This window comes from Balaenoptera acutorostrata, chromosome 9 (genome assembly GCF_949987535.1).
Source record: "Balaenoptera acutorostrata chromosome 9, mBalAcu1.1, whole genome shotgun sequence".
NCBI classification, from domain to species: Eukaryota; Metazoa; Chordata; class Mammalia; order Artiodactyla; family Balaenopteridae; genus Balaenoptera; species Balaenoptera acutorostrata.
The window spans coordinates 16,503,668-16,513,542 of NC_080072.1; the positions used below are offsets into that span (position 1 = coordinate 16,503,668).

The following is a 9,875-nucleotide window of genomic DNA, read 5'->3' on the forward strand; positions in this document are numbered from 1 at the left end:
GTGCCAAAGGTGAACCCAGGATAAAGAGCAAGAACAATTCATCTGGACCAGATATTTTCAGCCTGAGAGGAGATGGAGACGGCAGGCAACTCCAGAAAGACGAGTTGAGAAAAATGTAAATGGTGCCTTTCACGCAGTCCTTTCAAATCATTACTTCTAGAAAACATCCCATCTGCAATTGGTTATAATTCACATGCACCCATGTTTCTTAAGCCCACACTAACACCCAGCACCCTTCCAGACCTGTTGGGAGGGAACAAATATGGAAAACAGCATCTGACAAATGTTAGCAGTGGACAAAGTGTGTTTGATGCAGACACTTACTCTTTTGATGCTTATGACTAGGCCACGAGGTGGGTATAAATCCCCACTTTATTGACAAGAAAACTGAAATGTACAGAGATTAATTTACTTGTTACTTACTAGTTGTATAGTTGTGTGACCTTGGGCAAATTACAATACTTAGCCTCTTGGGTTGGTTTTCTTGGTTGTTAAATGGAGCGATAACAGTACCCACCTGTTACGGATTGAATGGTGTGCCCCACGTATCCTAACCCCTGGTATGTATGAATGTGACCTTATTTGAAAACAGGGTCTTTGCAGATGTCATCAAGTTCAGATGAGGTCATTAGGCTCTAATCCAATATGACTGGTGTCCTCATAAGAAGAGGAAAGACAGACACAGGGAGAACACCGTGTGATGACAGAGGAAGAGGCTGGAGTGATGTGCTCACGAGTCAAGGAACACCAAGGACTGCCAATAGCCACCAGAAGCAAGGAAGGAAGACCCCTCCCCTAGAGCCCTGCTGACACCTGATTTTGGACTTTTAGCCTCCAGAACTGTGCGAGGATGAATGTCTGTGGTTAGAAGCCCTCAGTTTATGGTACCTGTTACAGCAGCCCTAGGAAACCAATACATCACTTCATCGCGCTCTTGAGCTGGTCCACAGCTCTGCCCCAGTGTTTCGGGGGGAGGGACTGCAGAAGCTGAGGTCTGGGGGCAGGAGTGAATGAGATGTGTTTTAGGGACCCCACGTGCCTGACTCACAGCCTAACCGGCCTGCCTCCCGCCAGCACTTTTCAAAGAAGCCGGGAGCATCCTGGTGCAGCTACAGTGGGAGGCCACTCTCTCAGTGCCCCCAGGAACAAGCATCCACTATGCCAGGGGGCCATGGGCCACCTCCGAATCCCGTCTTGGGGAGCCAAACTCTCTCAAAGAGCCCTCCACCCTGGTGTCCAGCCTGCCAGTTATTCCTGTGAGGTCTTTTGCAGGGGACAGTAAATCCCCATTATTCTAGGGGTGCTTGTATTTTGGCTGGAGAAGCACCTCATTCCCCTGGGGGCTAAAAGCTCAGACAAGATGAGTACCCTGGGCTGGTCCTGCTGAAGAGAGCCCTAAACGTCAGGGACCAGGTGGCGGCGGGCTGCCCCCCAGGAGGCTGAGGCACGCTTGGCCAGCGAGAGTGCTGCAATCTGTCCCAGCCGGAGAGGCAGCGACACGGGAGGGGGGCTCCTCTCAGCAGCACCCTCAGGCCCCGCGCCCACAGTGGTAATTAGACGTGAAAAGACGGGCCTAAATCCAAGGGCTGGGGCTCCAAATTCTTCTCCCATTTCAAATGGAAGCCATAGTAGTTCAACTCTTATGAACTAGAGAGCCCAGCCCCAGGCCACCCAGGATGGGAGCCCAGAGCCTCTCCATCCAAGAGATGGGAGTGACAGGCATGTGTGCGGGGGCGGGAGGGGAGGCACTTGGAGCCTCTCCTCGGGGTGCTGGCCCCTTGCCAAAGGCACCTCTCGTTTCTTACTCAAGCGGGCGAGGAGCGATGTGTAAACATATTGATACCTACTAGGTGCCAGGCACCTGATCAGCTTTATAGCTTTCTACATTCTTCCCATTTTGCAGAGGAAAAAACTGAGGCTCAGAGAGATAAACAAGTGCTAAGTAGAGGTGTCAGGATTCGAAGCTAGGTCTGACCACCTTACTGTTCTCAGAAAAACAGGGCTAGAAACCCTCGTCAGGCCCCCTCTCTTTACCTGCCCAACCCCACAAGGAGCGAAATGGGCCAGCAGGAGACTGCAGAGATGGGACAGAAAGCATAGGTAACCTTCTGTGTCATTTGGGGGACACTCCAAAGCTTGAATGCACAGCAGTTCCCAAAGTAGTGTATATGGGGCTGAAATTCCTATGGCTTTCACTATGAATATTTAAAACTAAGGCTTCTCATGCCCCTACACTACTCCCTCAGCTTCCAGATAGTTCCTGCAGCCTCCCCCCAGCCTTCTAGCCCCTTGACCCTTCTCCCCCTGCCCCATGCACACACAGAAGATGAATACAGAAGCTCTTCCCCATTAGGGTATGGGAGGAGGAGATAGGAGCAGAAGTAGGTGTTGGAGGGTCCTGGAAGAAGTTCTAAGAGCAGTAAACTTCAGTAAGGCAAAGGAGGCCATGGGAGCTCTGGGGTGAAGGTCAAGGGTCTGGCTTAGTGCCCTTGCTGTGTGCTTACTGGCCAGCCCCTTGGCCTCTCCGAGCCACCCCCCCTTCCAGTGTATTACGGGCACTCTATGATCTGTCCAGAGATCATTTCCATGTACATGGTCTGTAATCTCTAAAGAGCAATGCACATCAGGGATCATTAAGGAAAGGAAGCGTCCGTGTTTTAAGGACTATGTGCCAGGTCTATACTAGAAGCTTTAAATGCATCATCTCAGTTAATCCTCAAAGTACTCTATCCAGGAAATATAAATGCAGGGAGTTACTGCTCAGTAAATACCCAGCCTCCCTTGCAGCTGGTTTCGGGCCAGGTGACAGTTCTGACCAATGGACTGGAGCTGAAGTGATGTGTGTCACCTCCAGGGGACACAGTGGAGCGTTAGTGTGCCTTTTCCTTTGCCATTGCTCTCTTCGCCTTCTGCGGTAACCATGGATGCCACATCATCCTGGAAGTGCAGCTACGAACATGGTGGAGTCACCATCCGCCTGTGTCCCTGAGTAACTGTGTACAGCAGAGATCCATGTTAGACAAGTAACGTGAGTGAGAATTAAACCCACGGAGAGTCTGGGGTCATCGGTTGTGGCTGCTGGTGTTACTTAGCTTAACACTCTTATTGTTGCTATTATTCTGCTTTTCACAAATAAGGAAACCAAGGCCACAGAGCCAGTAAATGGCAGAAACAAGATGCAAGTTCACATCTGTGACTCCAACACACATCCTCTTTCAATTACAACCTTTGGTTGCTGAATAAGATCATCCCCTTCCTGTAAGCAACCTTGTCCCAAAAATCTCCTACCCCTCAGTGTCCCCAGGATGGCTGAGTAATCAATGCAGGATGAGAAAAGAGAATCTCATAAAGCACTCTGAGCCTGGAAAAAGAGCAAAAGCAGGGAGGAGGGGGCCTGATCGCATCTCAGGGAAATCTTTCCTGGGGCTTTGGAGCTCACAGGAGGTTTCGATAGGAGAGGAAATATCACAGAGTGGTTTCGAGCACAGAAGGGAGAATCAGATCAACCTAGGATCAAATTCCAGTCCTACCACTTGCTCCCTTGATTTTTCTGAGCCCTACTTTCTAATCTGTAAAATGGGGACAATATCTGAACCAACTTTGAGGGTAGAGGTGAGATGAAGCATTGTCTAGCTCCTGGCCGACGGTGAGCACTCCCCAAATGTCTGCCATAGTGAAGATCATCACTGGGATGGCTCAGAGAACAGCCTTTGCTGGAGGGAGATGAGGCCGAGGTGCAGCCAGAGGCTGCCCCGCCAGGATGGCTGACATAGCCCAGACAGCAGACCTGGCCCAGCTCACATCCCTGCAAAAGACCGAGGGGCAGAACACAGAGAGAGAAGCAGGGCCAGCCAGACATAGTGCAATGCAGCAGAGGAGCCAGATTATTTATTTTAAAGTCGAAAGTGTCTTCTAGGAGGATGGCCTTTTATTTGGGTGAATCTGGGAGTTGTTTATCAGCTTAAACTCATTATCTGCACATATGGTCTTCGTACTATAGTTAAGGGTGGGAAACAAAGGATGGAAGGGAAAGGATGGGCATATACTAGCTGATGAAATATCATCCCTCAAGTGCCAGTAACCAGGATATGTTCAGTGACGTCACATTGGGCTTCCTGCCACAAGGATGGGGCTATCATGAGAATACTCACAAGATTTTAACTCTGGAGTCCCTCAGTGAGGCAGGGAAAGGAAGAAAATAAAAAAGAAAGAAAAGCAACTTGTTTTATTCACCCTTGTCTTCCATCTCAAAAGCAGACACACACACACACACACACACACACATGCACACACACACTGTGCCCAAAAATATCAGAGCTGGAAAGGATCGACGTCGATCCCTCCCTCCCATTTCACAATAAGAGTATTAGTAATAATAATAATAATGACAATGATGACTGAATATTTGTTGAGCATTTACTACCTGCTGGGCACTGTGCTAAGTGTTTCCCATGTTTTTGTTTTTGTTTTTTTTTTTTTAAATATTTATTTATTTATTTATTTATGGCTGTGTTGGGTCTTCGTTTCTGTGCGAGGGCTTTCTCTAGTTGTGGCAAGCGGGGGCCACTCTTCATTGCGGTGCGCGGGCCTCTCACTATCGTGGCCTCTCTTGTTGCGGAGCACAGGCTCCAGATGCGCAGGCTCAGTAATTGTGGCTCACGGGCCTAGTTGCTCCGTGGTATGTGGGATCCTCCCAGACCAGGGCTCAAACCCATGTCCCCTGCATTGGCAGGCGGATTCTCAACCACTGCGCCACCAGGGAAGCCCTTTCCCATGTTTTATCTCGCTGACATTTCACAACACTCTGATACAGTACAATTAGTCCCATTTCACAGATCAGGAAACTGAGGCACCAGAGGTTGAATGGCCTAAGGTCACACAGCTAATAAGTAGAAGGAAGCTGACACTCAAACCCAGGCAGCCTAACCGCCTCACAATGCTGCGTCTAGAGCATTCTAGGGAAACTGAGGCTCAGAGAGGGGCAGTGAATCACTCGAGGTCCCACAGCTCCATGTATAACAGAATTGGGACTAGAACACAAGTCTCCTTACTCCTGGTCCAGCTGGTCCAGTGACCTTTCCACTCCATCCTGTTGCCAGTCAGTACGTACACACACGCATAGGACTAGTGAACATGCTGTTGCTCATCTCCAAGTTGTTCAGTTACTAATTAAACCAGCAGTTTTGGGTACAAACAAGGGGCAAGGGCTGGACCTTAAGATAACAAGTGCTGAGACGAAAGAACTGCTTTGCCAGCTGCAAACACTGGGACCCATCTCCCTCTCCCTCTCTTTTTAATGAGTGTTACATTATCTGCACACAACCCCACCCCCCAGTCAGAGCACTGATGCGGGTCCAAGGTGGCAGCCCATGCAGCAGGAGGAGCCCAGGCTGGCGGGTTACTTAACAGCATCAGATTGCAAAAATACCCCATCAACCTATCATCTGCTCTGGGGGACTAAAGTGCTGGTTTCCAAGGCCCCCTCCCTTTGCTGTGTCCCAGCTGAGCATGAACAAATGTTCCTGATTTTCCTTCTCAATGGCTGATGAAATAGACCAGAAGAGCCGCCCTCTGGAAAGAGGGGTCCCTAAGAGGGGCAGTCCAGCCCCCACTCTTTGCTCTTCCCAGGAAAGACGAGGGAGTAAAAGCTGCACAGGCCTCCAGAGAAAGGTAACATGCAAGCTTGTGTACAGAAATGGGATCCCAGCAGGAATTGATCAACAACATCACCCTCTCTGTCCCCAAACCGCAGTCTGATGGAGGACAGGCACCTGGTTCACTTTGCTCTGTCGTGGCGGAGCGGGGCAAGACGGCCGGGAGCGGCGCCCCCCACTGGACAGAAGGCAGAGCAGGGCTGCCTAGCGCCCTAAAACGTTAGACTCTCCTGACTTCAAGTTTCAAGCCCCCGCCTCCCCCACCACCACCCCGGCCCCAGACCATTAAAAACTCACTAATTCAGGGAGCTGTTTCCAGGCTGACAGGGCAGTTTTTAAAGGAGGAGGGGGTACTTCCTGGATCAGCCCAAGGTGTCCTAACTCCAACTCCAGATGAACTGATGCTTCTAGAAAGTGGCCTGGAACTTTCACTGATATACTGCCATTTCAGCCTCGGGCTGGGTAAAGATACACCAAGGGTCTGCCATTTGAATGGATGTGGGGACCGGACGACCAGGAGACACAGTGCCCAAGACCTGAAATTTTGCTGAATCAGAGATCTTGGAGTTTGCCTGGAAGCAGTCTGAGTCCACACATGATACTCCACATCCAAACAGGGATGTCAGCAGTCCCAGGGGGTCTCAATTCCCTCCCATCTTCGGGGCAGGTTGGGTGTGAGTGGGGGGCAGGGAGCAGGGGTAGAACGCAAAGCCGCCAGCCCTCTGGGGGCCCCTTGCTCACTCCCAGTTTCCAAGGGCAGGGCTGTTCCAGGCAGGCTTCCCTCCACAGAAAAACTAGAGTCATTAAAAACAAAACAAAACAAAACAATACAAAACAACTCCTTTTGTTTTCTGGCCCCATGGAATGTCTTGAAGACAAATACAGAGACAGCAGCGGGCTTCTCCACCCTTTCCTCTGTCTCCTCCCTACTCGTCTGTCCTCTTCTATTCAAAATAAAAACCATGCTGATCTTTCTTTACAGCAACTTTGTCCTCGAGCAATTTGAGAGCATCCAACAAAAACATTTGCTACACTGAAAGCAAGAACCTCAACTCTCTTTCAGGGACTACCCTTTTCCATCACCTTTGCAGGGGACTCTGGGGACATGAGAGGGGGGAGGGGGGCTGCCCAATGAGCTCACACTGGCATCCATGAGAAAGATGAAAACTTCCGCCAGCCACTATGAGGCCACTGCACATTCTTTGATTTGCTCATTTGTACTCACTTGGGGTGCAGGGAAGAGGGAGGGAATGAGAGAGAAAGATGAGGCTACAGTGCCTTCAGGGTCCCTCCAATGTCAAACAGCCCACACATGACAAAGATGATGCTCTTCATAGATGCCAGCAGCCGTCTGGCTCCCTGAGGCCTTGGCACAGACCCACAGACTCAACACACAGGGTCCCTGAGGTCCCACAAGGGGACACGTGGCAGGTTTCCACCAATAATTGTGAAATGACCACATGAATGTGGCCTGTAGACTCCAGACCCCAAGAGGAGGGGCTCTTGTTGACTAAGAAATTTACCACTTGAAACTGGACTGCTAACGTCTTTAAGGGCCCCCATCAACCCCACTCTGTGCCTTCCAGTTTATTTGTGCCCAGAGAGGGGATTCACCCCAAGACCCTCAACCCACCCACACCAGAAAGGGATCTGGCCAGATCCAGGGAACAAAGGTACAACTTTTACAAAAAGGGTGCATTCAGCGGTTTGGGTTTCAGACTCCAAAGAAATCTCAGAAAGTTAATGCTCCCATACACTTACTCCACACCAATTCGCTGTTAATGTAAAGTTCCCCTCCTTTTTGTTTTTCTGGGGGTGAATTTTTTATTCACCCATACATCCTGCCAGCTCCCCCAAGAAAAACCAGCTCCTGACAGCCAAGCTTTCCAATACACAGCGCAGTTATAACTGGGGACATCCCAGCCTCACACTCCGACCCTCTGCCCCGTTCCGGCTGGGGTGGGGTGCTCCTCAGGGCTGGCCCCTCGTGTGTTGGGGGTTGGTCTGCGGTTGTCGGTCCTGGATTTCGGTGCATTTGTCTCTCAGGAACCAGAACTCGCCTTCCTGTGGGTGAAACGGCCAGGGAAGGGCGCCCCCTCGCGGGAGCGAACTCACCTCAATCCAGCCGGGACTCAAAGCCGGCGCGAAGCCACCCGTGCCCTCCAACCCTCCAAGCGGACTCCCGCTGCGCCCCCTAAATCTGGACGTGCTCGAGCCTCGGATCCAACGGGCACCCAGCGGAGTCGCCGCTTCCCCAAACCGCACACATCGAGTACGGAATAAAGGGGTCCCCGAAGGAAAGCGTGGCGCCCCCGCCCCGCCCCGCTTCCAGGGACTCCGAAGGCGACCAGCCCTCAGTGGCCCTGCTGGGCCCGGCAATCCTCACGGCCCGGATCCTCGCTCCTAATCCCTAGTCACTACCTGCCCCCCTACAGAGCGGCATGGCGCGCACCCCCTCCCTCAGGACGCAGCCCTCGCCAAGACCCCGACTTGTAACCACACCTGCCACCCCGACCATTCTGCTGCCCCCCACCCCCAATCACCCGCCCAGAGCGCCGAGCAGCGCTGCACCTGTCCCTGGGGAAGCCTCTGGCCCTCAGCGGATTCGGATGGGGGCGAGCACGTCTCCCCCGCCCCTTCCCCAGCCTAGCCGAAGTAGAACTTGGTTCCTGGGCTTCCCCAGGACCATCCTGGGATCCCCTCATTCCACCCCCACCCCCACCGTGCCCAACAGTCGCTCGGGGGGAGGGGGGAAGCGCGCTTGGGTCCCCAAGTCCCCGGGAGCGCGGCGGCGGGGCGCACGGAGGGCACTGAGGTGCGGAACCCCTACCTTCCAGCGGCAGTGGCCGGATCCCGCGCCAACTCCCGTCGGCGGCCGCGGGGGAAACTTTCCCCGGGCGGAGAAGCGCACTCGCAACTTGCTCGGCACAGGCTGCCTTCCCGGCGGTGGCGGTGGCGGTGGCGGTGGCGGCGGCGGCGCGTCCGGGGACCGGCTGGCGAGAGGCGGCGGCGGCGCTCGCTCGGGGCTCGGGGCTGGGGCTGGGGCTCGGGGTCGGGCTCGGGCGGCCTCGCGCGGCTCCGCGGTGGATCGCTAGGCGCTGCGTCCGCCCCGCAGCCTGGAGCCCCCGAGACGCCGGCGGCAGCTGCAGCCGCCCGCCCGCCGGCCCCACCTCCCCGCCGCCGCTCCGTCCCTCCCTCCCTCTCCCCCGCGCTCCCTCCCCTCCCCAAACCTCCTCCCCTTCAGTCTCCAGTCGCCGCCGCCGCCGCCGCTGCCTTGGCGGCCGCCGTGAAAGCACGTCTCCTCCGGCGAGCTGCCCCACTTGCCCCCTCCCGGGCTTGGTCCCCGCCTTCAATCCAGCATCCAGGCCTCGCTCCTGGGGCCCCTGGGGCCACCCTCTGCCCTCGTCCCCTTCTGTCACCCCTGCCCTCCTCCCCACTCTGCTCACGGGCCCTCTCTTCGTCTGAATTCAGGAGATCCGCAGGGGGAGTGGGGAGCTGGGCACGCGAGACCGGAGTATTGATTCCAGGGAAACTTCCACGCTGCCCCCCACCTCCGTGGCCGGACCGCAGGGCTGGGGGGTGGGATAATCCCCCATCCGGACCTCGCTCCTCATCCTCCCGCTGCCCTGGAAGGACCTGTTGAAAGCCAGGGGGATTCACCCTCCCTGGGCTGCTTTGGACCGATGCTGTTAATAGAGGCGACTGGAGGGGTTGCAGCAAGAGGTGGGGGGCGCGGGGGTGCCCACCCCAGACCAGATGCAAACGACTTGATTGCAAGAGGCCAGACCTGTGTCTCCATCTCAGGGCTTATCTTTTCATCTTTGTACCACTGCCTTAGCCACAGGCCCCCTCCCCAGCCGCTGACACATGACTTCACCAAGACATTTAACCTCTGAACCTCTTCTGTGAAGTAGCTACCCACCGCCTGCCCCAGACAAAATGGACAAGCAAGCAGATCAAAGCAGACAGCCCAAGTGAAAGTGCTCTCTAACCCCCCAGAGGAGAGGGGCTCAGATTGCTCACTACTTGTCCCTGGGCAACAATTTTTTGAGTCCCAGCTCTGAAGATTCCACACCCAGTGCCTGCCTGTCAGGACATTCAAACACACACAAGCTCTGCAGGAGGCCCCTTTGTCAACTGATTCGCACTAAGGAGTGAGTGACTGATAGGAGTCGAACCTACTCCAGTCTTGGATAGGAATGTTGGTGATGTCAGGCCACA

The 9,875-nt window shown here is 54.0% G+C and overlaps 1 protein-coding gene across 3 annotated transcripts in view; it reads right to left on the minus strand.

Annotated features, from left to right (window-relative positions):
- Window positions 1-8,829, minus strand: part of TSPAN18 (tetraspanin 18) — a 184,414-nt gene extending 175,585 nt beyond the window's left edge. For all 3 annotated transcript variants that reach the window (XM_007181112.3, XM_028166239.2, XM_057552798.1), the window contains exon 1: window positions 8,485-8,829. The gene's annotated coding sequence lies outside the window, so the exon portion shown is untranslated. The remainder of the gene's footprint in view (window positions 1-8,484) is intronic.
- Window positions 8,830-9,875: the final 1,046 nt, after the last annotated feature.